Here is an 11841-nt window from a genome sequence, read left to right as displayed (position 1 = left end):
TTTCGCGAATATTCGTGTTATATTCGTCGAAATCGAAGATTCATAATTATTCCAATTATCGCGAATAATATGCGATTTAATTAATCGCGTATTGCGATTTTTTCTTTTAATAGTATAAGGCAACGTTCCTATGACTAATTGACTATGGCTAGGCTAATATGTGTATTTTACGAAATTTCGTAATATTGCTCTAACTTCGTCTTTTAGAATATTACGAATATTCTAAAAGATTAAGTTAGAGCAATATTACGAAATTTCGTAAAATACACATATAGATTGTAATTTAGCTAATATAGTGCTATAATCCTTTTTTTTATCTAATTTTTTTGGCCTCTTCTGAACTTAAGTTTTGTAAAATATGTACACTATTAAAAAAAATTACTATAGCAGTATATTAGCTAAATTACAATTTATATGTGTATTTTATGAATATTCTTAATATTGCTCTAACTTCGTCTTTTAGAATATTCGTAATATTGCTCTAACTTCGTCTTTTAGAATATTCATAATATTGCTCTAACTTCGTCTTTTAGATTATTACGAATATTCTAAAAGACGAAGTTAGAGCAATATTAAGAATATACGTAAAAAGTTGAAATCACAATTTGATTATTATAACTTGAATTAATCGGATTGCGATTTCAACTTAGCTAAGTTAGCATTGCTATATTCCATATTAGGCTAGAATTAATGAATATGAAATATAGCAGTGTTAAGTTGAAATCGCTATTCGATTGTTATAACTTGAATTAATCGGATTGCGATATCAACGTAATTCTCAAATCCGACAGTACATTCTAGTATATGGAGACGTTCCCATGGTGATGGGGACGCTCCATGAGCACGGAAGTCGGCAGAAGCAGCAACGTGCACTGACTGGAGCAGCCAGGAAGCCAGTAATCCAAAGGACAGGTAAGAACAACTTTAGGGAAGTGGGAAAGAAAAAAATATAACAATAAAAAAAAAACAAAAAAAACAAAAACGAATATTCGATTTCGTGAATATATAGAACAATATTCTAAATATTCGCGAAATCTCGAAGTTGCGATATTCGCAACTTCACACTACTTGACAAAGGCTCCATAGAGTGAGCTGAAACGTTGCTGTCTGCACATGAGTAAATAAATTACCCTTTTTTCATGGATATCTGTGTGCTGCCTTGGATTCTTTTTTGCATATACTCAGTTGGATCAAAGTCCGTGGTCCGTTTCAAGGAATTGCACCCTGGACTTGTGTGCTGCTGTTCTACTCTTTTACACATATATATGTATATATATATATATATATATATATATATATTTAAAAATAATAAAGATATTGTAGAAGAACGCTCAGGTGTCTTATGTACGGTATATGTGTATATTGTGACACAGTGAGGGGAATGGTCTGGGAAAACATGTATTTTCCTCCCAGCGTGTGCTGCTGGGCTGATTTGCAGTAGGAGTGGGGTCGATTACCGGAATGGATTTTAATTGCCGGTCTGGGTTTTTGGCAGCACCTGGCGGTCCTTAAATAGGCAGCTGGGCTCAGCAGCAGGATCTCTTTGTTGGAATCTGAGGCTTGGTGCCAGTTTGGAAGGCTGAGACCCATGGGCTGAGGAAACAGGCCCCCTAAAGCCTGCTGTGGACTGCTGGAGGCAGAACTGACATCAAGGTGACTTTTCTTATATGAACTTTCCAATTTGTAAGAAGTAACACCAAGATGTACTTTCCATTGTGTGTGAAGTAAACACCAAGACTGCAAAGTAACGCATTGTTTGGTGCATTTGCCTCAAGTGTGAATAAACACTGAAGTTTTGCGTTAAGAACTTGCCTTTTGCCTCTGCACTGCGTCCGCTTGCCCTAACTACCAGAGGGTAACCGCACAATTGGTGGAGGATGCGTGCAAGTGCAGTAAGGCAGGCGTAATCGCCGAAGTATTGTTGTTTTTCATTTTTGCTCCGGGCATGGTTGTATGTCTTGCATTAAACCTGCTAAATTTCAACCCGTGACCCTCAACAAAATGGAGGCCATAATGAAGGCTCTTGTGGAGGTTAACCAGCAGCAGCGAGAAACCAACCTGCAACAACGGGAGGCTAACAGGCAGCAGCAAAAAAACAAACCAGCTGCTGTTACAACACATGATGGCTATACAGACGGCAGGAACATCCCAAAGCATCTATGATGTCCGGAAAGCGGTCTCTGCGGCGATCCCCAAGATGACACCCTTAGATGACGTCGAAACCTACCTGGTAATGTATGAAAATGTGGCCACAAGGGAGAAACTACCCCGAGACCAGTGGGCTGAGGTCGTCACTCCATTCCTGAGATACGATTCTCAGTGGGTGTATTTCGACTTGCCGGAACGATAAAGCCGCCAACTACCAAAAAGTAAAGGGTGAGATTCTGGCAAGACTGGGGGTGAATGTGTTGGTCTGGACCCAGCGGGTACATCAGTGGGGGTTTAATCCGGCTGAGCCCGCAAGACCCCAGTATAATGACTTATTTCACCTCTTGCAAAAGTGGCTACAGCCTGATGTGCTGAGTCCCACGGCTATGCTGGATCGACAATTAGCTGATATGTTCTGGAGGCCTTTGCCACCTCCTCTCCAGCACTGGATGCCCTGGAGATGGTGGACCTGGTGGAACGCTATGAGGCTGCTGAGAATCAACAGGGGGGTTCTTTTGGGAGGGGGGCAGTCAAACTCCAGAAATCTCCACCCCAGGCCCAGAGATTTGAGCCGATGAAACCCACCTGGGATGCACCCACTATGGGCCTGGCTCTGTTAGTCTGCTGGCAGTGTCAGGAGCCTGGCCATGTAAGGGCTGACTGTCCTCATCGGGTTGAGCCCTTGGACACTAATCGTGGTTACCTTCAGTCACTATATGCCAGGAAACTGTGTGCAACAGGTACCCCAGAATCTCTAGACCACTTGTGCCAGGTGGAAGTGGAAGACACTCAAGCGGAGTCACTGCTGGACTCTGGGTGCCTGGTGACCCTAGTAAGGGCTCCCCTAGTGCGGTCCACTGAGTATACTGGCCAGAAAGTCGGGATGATGTGCATCCATGGAGACTACCCCACCGCGCTGGTGTCTTTAACTACGGTAGTCGGCAGGCGGACCCACGAGGTCGCCACAAATCTACACTAAAAACTCATAATAGGGAGAGACTTTCCGGGCTTCCCTATGGCCGGTTGTGAGAATTACTGATACCCATGAGTCATGGGTAAACCCAGGAGATTCGCCTTGTTCAAGAAGAAGGCAAGAACCCTGGTAACCTGAGGCCGAAGGGCCAGCAGTAGGGGTGACTGCCACTTCGGTGGAAGAGGGGGAGACAACCCCACTGAGTGTAATGGTGGGAAATGTTTAGGACTTGCCACTGGGTCCTGAGTCGGCAGACCTCAATGTCTCCGGGGAAAATTTCGGTACAACACAACACTGGAACCCAAACCTATCTTGAGCCTGAGAGAATGTGGTAATAATTGATGGTTAACCACAACAACCTGGGGCAGAGTCGATGTTTTCCCGTTTTGTGGTTCATCAGAATATGCTGTATCGGGTAAATCAGCTGCAGGGTCAACATATTAAACAGTTGGTGGTGCCCTAGGATTATCGCAAACTCGTGTTAGAGTTAGCCCACCAACATGTTCTCAGGGGTCATCTGGAAATGCAGAAAACATAGGACCGGATATTACAATGGTTTTACTGGTCCAGTGTGTTTAGAGAGGTGGATGAATTTTGCAAGTCTTGCCCGACCTGCCAAACAACTAGCCCCCAGCACCTTTTTTGCAGTCCCTTAGTACCTCTCCCAATTGAGGTATTTGTTTGAGCGAATCACTATGGACCTCATAGGTCCAGTACCGAAGTCCGCTAGAGGACATCAACACATCTTGGTCGTCCTAGATTACGCTACTTGGTATCCTGAGGCGGTGTCACTGCGACATACATTGGCCAAACTTATAGCTATAGAGTTAATGGAGTTGTTTTCCCGAGTGGGGCTACCTAAAGAGGTTCTGACTGACCAGCGGACCCCTTTTATGTCCAAGGTCATGAGGGAACTCTGTAAGTTGCTGCACATCAAACAGCTACGAACGTCCGTTTATCATCCACAAACTGATGGCCTGGTAGAAATGCTTAACCAAACATTAACCCTTTCATGACCAAAGGTCATTGATGCCCCAGTGTCCAGGTCAAAATGTACAAATCTGACATTTGTCACTTTAAGTGGTAATAAACACTTTTACTTATCCACGCCATTCTGAGATTGTTTTCTGGTGACACATTGTACTTCATGACAGTCATAAATTTGAGTCAATATATATCACCTTTATTTATGAAAAAATCCCAAATTTACCCCAAAAATTTAAAAAATTGCAATTTTCTAAATTTCAATTTATCTGCTTCTAAAACAGAAAGTGATACCTCATAAAATATTTATTACATAACATTCCCCATATGTCTACTTTATCTTGGCATCATTTTGGAAATGTTATTTTATTTTTTTAGGACGTTACAAGGCTTAGAAGTTTAGAAGCAATTCTTAAAATTTTTAAGAAAATTTCCCAAACCCACTTTTTAAAGACTAGTTCAGGTCTGAAGTCACTTTGTGGGGCATACATAGTGGAAAACCCCCATAAATGACCCCATTGTAGAAACTACACCCCTCAAGTTACTTAAAACCAATTTTACAAACGTTATTAACCCTTTAGGTGTTTCACAAGAATTAAAGGAAAATGGAGATGAAATTTCTAAATTTCACTTTTTTAGCAGATTTTCTATTTTATTAATTTTTTTTCTTTAACATATTAAGGGTTAACAGCCAAACAAAACTCAATATTTATTACTCTGATTCTGCGGTTTACAGAAACACCCCACATGTGGTCGTAAACTGATGTAAGGGCGCACGGCAGGGCGCAGAAGGAAAGGAACACCGTATGGTTTTTGGAAGGCAGATTTTGCTGGATTGGTTTTCTGAACGCCATATGTTTTTTATTTTTCTACCGATCGTCTTGTGCAGGGGCTCATTTTTTGCAGAAAGAGTTGAGGTTTTTATTGGTACCATTTTTGGGTACATAGGATTTTTTAATCATTCATTATTACACTTTATGGGACAAGGTGGGGGAAAAAATTGGCTGTTTTGGAACAGTTTTTTATTTTTTTTACAACGTTCATCTGAGGGGTTAGGTCATGTGAATTTTTTAAAGAGCAGATCGTTACGGACGTGGCAATACCCAATATGTATACTTTTTCTTATTTATTTAAGTTTTACACAATAATAGCATTTCTAAAACCAAAAAAATTATGTTTTAGTGTCTCCATAGTCTGAGAGCCATAGCTTTTCTATTTTTTGGGCGATTGTCTTAAATATGGGCTCATTTTTTGCGGGATGAGGTAACGGTTTGATTGGTACTGTTTTGGGGTATATTTGCCTTTTTTGATTGCTTGGTGTTGCACTTTTTGTGATGTAAGGTGACAAAAATGGCTTATTTTTTTACATTGTTTTTATTTTTTATGGAGTTTATTGGATGGGGTTGATGATGTGATATATTTATAGAGATGGTCGTTACAGACGCGGTGACACCTAATATGTGTGGTTTTTATTTGTTTTTTTTCTTTTATTATTTGAACATTTTTTTTATCAGTTCCCTCTTGGATCTTGAAGATCCAGTGGGGCTGATGGTTGTACTATACTTTGCAATGCTCTTGCATTGCAAAGTATAATACAATCAGATGCCTGTAGGTGGCAGCACTGGACGCCTATACCATGGCAACCGGACGCCTTTGCAAAGCGTCCGGTTGCCATGGCAACCATCGGGCGCTGCGGTCGCAGCAGCCCTGATGGTTGAGAGAGAGGGAGCCCCCTCCCTCTATTAACCCCATGGATGCCGCTACTGCGGCATCTATGGGGTTACAGCAGTGTCAGCATAGAGCTGACACACGCTGCTGATGGTGGTGGCTCAGGAATGGATCCGCCGCCATCACACACACAAGGGGGGCCGCATCGGGGACAAGGGGCAGCAGACAGGGAGCAGCGCCGGAAACGGGGGAGGGGGGCAGCATTTTACTTACAGATAGGGGCAGGAGGGGCGGACCGCATCGGGGGGGCAGGATAAGAAGATTGACAAGAAGGGGGCACAGATCGGGGCAGGAGGGGGCGGACCGCATCGGGGGCAGGACAAGAACAAGGAGGGGGCTTCAAGGGGGCACAGATCGGGGGCTTCAGGACACATTACCGATTTCAGGCTCTGATCTGCAGAGCGTAGATCAGAGCCTGAAACCGGCATTTTAACACTGCCGCGATCCGATTGGTTAGTCTGCACAGACTAACCAATCAGATCGATTGCCGGCAAGGGGCCACTTTGATTGGTCCCTTGCCGGCATTACTGACAGCATACAGGGCAGGGGCAGAAGCTTTGCAGCGCTTGGATTAAAGAGCTTCCAGAACGTATATATACGTGGTAGCTGCATAGGGTATGTGCAGCTATCACGTATATATACAGATTGCAGACGTGAAGGGGTTAAAAAAACATGTTAAAAAGAGTGGTGTCTAAGGATGGAAGGACTGGGACCTCCTTCTGCCCTATGTACAGTTGTTCCACTTCAGCATACTTCTCCCCGACAAGCATCTCGTCACCATGGGAACGCCTGGGGGTTAGAATATACCATCGGATCTGAGTTTTCACGATCTCAGTGAGATTGTGAAAACTCAGATCCGATGGTATATTCTAACCCCCAGGCGTTCCCATGGTGACAGGAACGCTTCTTGTGGAGGAGTATGCCGAAGTGGAAAAACTGTACAGATTGAAAAAAAAAGACGAATAGTCTAAAAAACTAATATATTCAATATAGTGCTATATATAATTTTTTGGGGAATATTCATAATATTCTAAAACAAGAATATAAAGCAATATATCGAATATTCGAAAAAGTGAATGTAGAGCAATTTAGCTAATATAGTGCTATAATCTTTTTTGTCTAATAGTTGTAATTTTTTTCTCATCTGAAGTCCAGATTGGAAAAAAATGACGACTATTAACAAAAAAGATTATAACACTATATTAGCTAAATTGCTCTATATTATATTTTTTTTCAAATATTCGCTATATTGCTATATATGTTTTAGAATATTACAAATATTCTGAAAAACTAATATAGCACTATATTAGCTATATTGCTCTATATATTAGTTTTTTAGAATATTCGTAATTTTTTTCATAACTTAAGCAGGGAGGAATCATGACTTCAAATGGAAAAAAATGATGAATGTTCAAAAAAAACTAATATATACAGTAGCACTATATTCAATAGTGCTATATATTAGTTTTTGGCCCACGCTTGTATTGATCACGTAACATTCGCATATTACGCGATCATTACCTTGCCGATTTTTAGAGTAAATTTTTTTTTTATATAACGAATATTAGAATTCGCGAATATTCAACGGATATTCTACAAAATATTTGCTAAATATCGCAAATTCGAATATGACCCCTGCCGCTCATCACTACACAAGAACCCACGAGGGCAACCCATCTCTCCTAAAGATGACACCACCGGAATGGGTCCCTAATACATTCCAACAGCTAAGCCGTAAGGAAATGTACAGTATTGTATTTTCAGGGTGAACACTCTATCACTAGAGATGGCCTTGCGGTTCGCATGGCGGTCATTTCGTGGTGAACTTTGCTTGTTCACGATTCGCCAAACATGCGAACATATGGCGATATTCGCATGCGCCATATTTTTTTGCACATCAACGAACTTTCACCCATGACACATCCATCAGGTGGGACAGGACAGCCAATTGAGAAGTTTAAGCACATGGACACCTCACCAAACCTATAACAGAACCCGATCTGGCAGCCATTTTACATTATGTGTTTTGCCAGTGTAGGGAGAGGTTGCATTTTCGAGCAGGGACAATTAGGGACACCAAACGCTAGCTAATACGGACACAAAAGTCCTTTTAAGGACTGGTATAGGTGTGCTATCGATAGGTGTGATATAGAGGGGTGTGATATACTTATAATATGCTTTCTAAAATCTAAATTATATTATAGTGTATTTATATTGTGCAGCAGTTGTGTGCGGTTCTGCTGCGATACCACAGCTAGATAGAGGGACAAATGCTATTGGAGTAACTGATTGCAACTGGTGTGATACACCTGTTTCCACCAAATACTGATTGAGGTTTGTCATATACCTTCTTCCACAAAATCCAAATTGAGGGGGTGCTTTATACCCGTTTCCACCAAATACTGATTGAGGGGTGCCATATACCTTCTTTCACAAAATACTGATTGAGGGGTGCTATTGCTATATACCTTCTTCCACCAAATACTTATTGAGGGCTGCGATACACCTGCTTCCACAAAATACTGATTGAGGGCTGCGATACACCTGCTTCCACAAAATACTGATTGAGGGCAGCCATATACCTGTTTCCCACCAAATACTGAGTGAGGGGTGCTATATGCCTTCTTCCACCAAATACTGATTGAGGGCTGCAATAAACCGATTCCACCAAATACTGATCAAGGGGTGCTATATACCTGTTTCTGACAAATACTGATTGAGGGGTGCCATATACCTTCTTCCACAAAATCCTGATTGAGGGGTGCTATATACCTGTTTCTGCCAAATACTGATTGGGGAGTGCTATATACAAGTTTCTGCCAAATACTGGTTGAGGGGTGCTATATGCCTTCTTCCACAAAATACAGATTGAGGGGTCCTATTGCTATATACCTTTTTCCACCAAATACTGATTGAGGGCTGCGATACACCTGCTTCTACAAAATACTGATTGAGAGGTGTCATATACCTGTTTCCGCCAAATACTGATTGAGCAGTGCCATATACCTTATTCCACAAAATACTGATTGAGGGGTGCCATATACCTTATTCCACAAAATACTGATTTAGGGGTGCTTTTGCTATATACCTTTTTCCACAAAATACTGAATGAGGGCTGCAATATACCTTTCTTCTACAAATGCTGCTTTTCTCTACGGACTTAGGCAGAGGGTCATTTAGAAAATGATAGGCAGAGGAAGAGGCAGACCGTTCTGCAGGGATGGTAGGAGTCGGGCAGGTGCACCAGGCCTAAGTGGGAAGTTGGAGAAGGCACGTTCAATAACTTCAAAGGGCGCACCAGAGTTTGTTCACTCTGCCTTCCGATTCTGCACCTCCTCATCCTCTGTATCTGCACCCTCCTCACTCTCTGCTATGTGCACCCCCAAAGACACCACCATAGCCCCTCCACTCAAGTCAGAGGAATTATTTTCCCATCCATTCCCAGACCTTACTGATGCACAGCCATTCTTGGCATCGGATGAGGAAGAGGAGGTAGCAACGGCCGCCACCCAGCGGTTTGACTACAGTACCCAGATCAGCCAAAGGAGGGTGGTACCCGCTGTTGCTGCCTACCCCCCTCCCTCCCCTGTAGTTAACTCATTGGTGTCCAGTGGGCCCCCCTCCCTCCCCTGTAGTTAACTCATTGGTGTCCAGTGGGCCCCCCTCCCTCCGCTGTAGATAACTCGTTGGTGGCCAGTGGGCCCTCTCCCCTCCCTCCCCCTCCTAATTAAAATCGCCCCCCCTATCATTGGTGGCAGTGGAGACTACCGATCGGAGTCCCAGTGTAATCGCTGGGGCTCCGATCGGTAACCATGGCAACCGGGACGCTACTGCAGTGAGGGAATACTTGTCTCGTACATCCACTCTGCGTCCTGCGTCTACAACTCAGTTGTTTATTTCTTTTCGCAGGCCATTTCGTCCGGTCACTAGTGTCACCCTGTCCCGGTGGGTGAAATGGATCCTTTCCTTTTAAGGTATTGACACATCTGTGTTCAAAGCTCATTCGGTCAGAGGGGCTTCTGCGACTTCCATGGCCGTCGCGGGTGCTCGCCTGGAGGATATTCTGAAGTTGGCGGATTGGTTCAGAGCGTCTACGTTCAGAGAGCTTTATTTTAGCCCTCCTCCGCATGCCTTCACTTCGGTGATATCTACGCTTTGAACTTGCAATATGAGCCTCCGTGTCTTGATATAAAATTGCATGATTTTCCTATTTTATGACGTAAAGTCATGTTTTTCTGAAAGACACGGAGGCGAGTATTGCCCCTCCCTAATATTTATTTATAAAAATTTTCCCTCTCTGGGACATTTTTATTACTGCATTAGCTAGAGCTCATATAGTATGTCTTTGCTGTTATTTATTATCATTATCTTTTATCCCTTTATCAATTATGATTTGGAGCTGGTCGATTACCATGTACCTCTGTTCTATTCCTTCCTTTTAGGCCTCATGCACACGACCGTTGTGTGCATCTGTGGCCGTTGTGCCGTTTTCTTTTTTTTTCGCGGACCCATTGACTTTCAATGGGTCCGTGGAAAAATCGGAAAATGCACCGTTTTGCAGCCGAGACCGTGATCCGTGTATCCTGTCCGTCAAAAAAATATGACCTGTCCTATTTTTTTGACGGACAACGGTTCACGGACCCATTCAAGTCAATGGGTCCGTGAAAGAACACGGATGCACACAAGATTGGCATCCGTGTCCGTGATCCGTGGCCGTAGGTTGCTTTCATACAGACGGATCCGAAGATCCGTCTGCATAAAAGCTTTTTCAGAGGTGAGTTTTCACTTCGTGAAAACTCAGATCCGACAGTATATTCTAACACAGAGGCGTTCCCGTGGTGATGGGGACGCTTAAGGTTAGAATATACTGAAAAACTGTGTACATGACTGCCCCCTGCTGCCTGGCAGGTGCTGCCAGGCAGCAGGGGGCAGACTCCCCCCCCCCTGTTTTTAACTCATTGGTGGCCAGTGCGGCCACCCCCCCTCCCTCCCCTGTAGTTAACTCATTGGTGGCCAGTGCGGCCGCCCCCCCCCTCCCTCCCCTGTAGTTAAATGATTGGTGTCCAGTGGGCCCCCCCTCCCTCCCCTGTAGTTAACTGACACCCCACCGGACAAAGCCCCGGAAAGCTGGGGAAAGCCGGATAGGAAACAGACTTAATACCGGTCTTGGTGCGGCGGGAAATATTAAAGGAAACCCCCTCCGGTGTAAAATAAAGAGCATCGAAGTCTAAAGCCCTCAAATCCGAAACTCTCTTACAAGAGATAAGACAGAGCAAGCTCACCAATTTAGCTGATAATTGACGAAGGGACAGATCCGAGTTAAGAGACCAACTGTGAAAAGAAATCCAGGACCGAAAGGACGTCCCAAGAACTGGTAAAACGAGGTCTAGGAGGTCGAGAAAGCCGAGAGCCCTTGAGGAGCCGGCAAACCAAAGGATGCTGGCCGGCCGGGCAACCAGCGAACCCTTGGTGGCGAGAGGATATCACTGACCTGAACACATTAATAGTCATATACGCCTTACCCTCGTCAAAAAGAGAAGATTAAAAATGTAGGATATCTGTCACAGGGGCCGTAAGGGGATCCAGATTCCGGCCCACGCACTAGCGACACCAAACGCCCCAAGCTGATCGATACGCTCGTCTAGTACCTGGGGCCCAAGCGTTCTCCAAGAGGAATCTAGCCGTCCCTGATACTCCTGCGACGTCCCAGTGTTACCTGACACTCTGCACACCAGGTCATAGTCATAATTAAAGGGGAAGCAAGGCATAGCAGCATTCTAGAAACATACAGTATATGATTAATAGAATATAAACTAATACCACTTCTAATATACAATCAAGTATGATGAGCTTAGCTAATATAGTTTTAGCACTTAGATTATTTCCACCTGTGTAGAGGGAAGTGGTATAATCGTGCATATATGTATGTATATGTCTATGATATACATATATGCATATATATGTATATTGGCCCTGTATGGCCAGTGGAGCTCATTGTATATAGGTAT

This window comes from Bufo gargarizans, chromosome 11, assembly GCF_014858855.1.
Source record: "Bufo gargarizans isolate SCDJY-AF-19 chromosome 11, ASM1485885v1, whole genome shotgun sequence".
NCBI classification, from domain to species: domain Eukaryota; kingdom Metazoa; phylum Chordata; class Amphibia; order Anura; family Bufonidae; genus Bufo; species Bufo gargarizans.
This window is presented reverse-complemented; position numbering follows the sequence as displayed.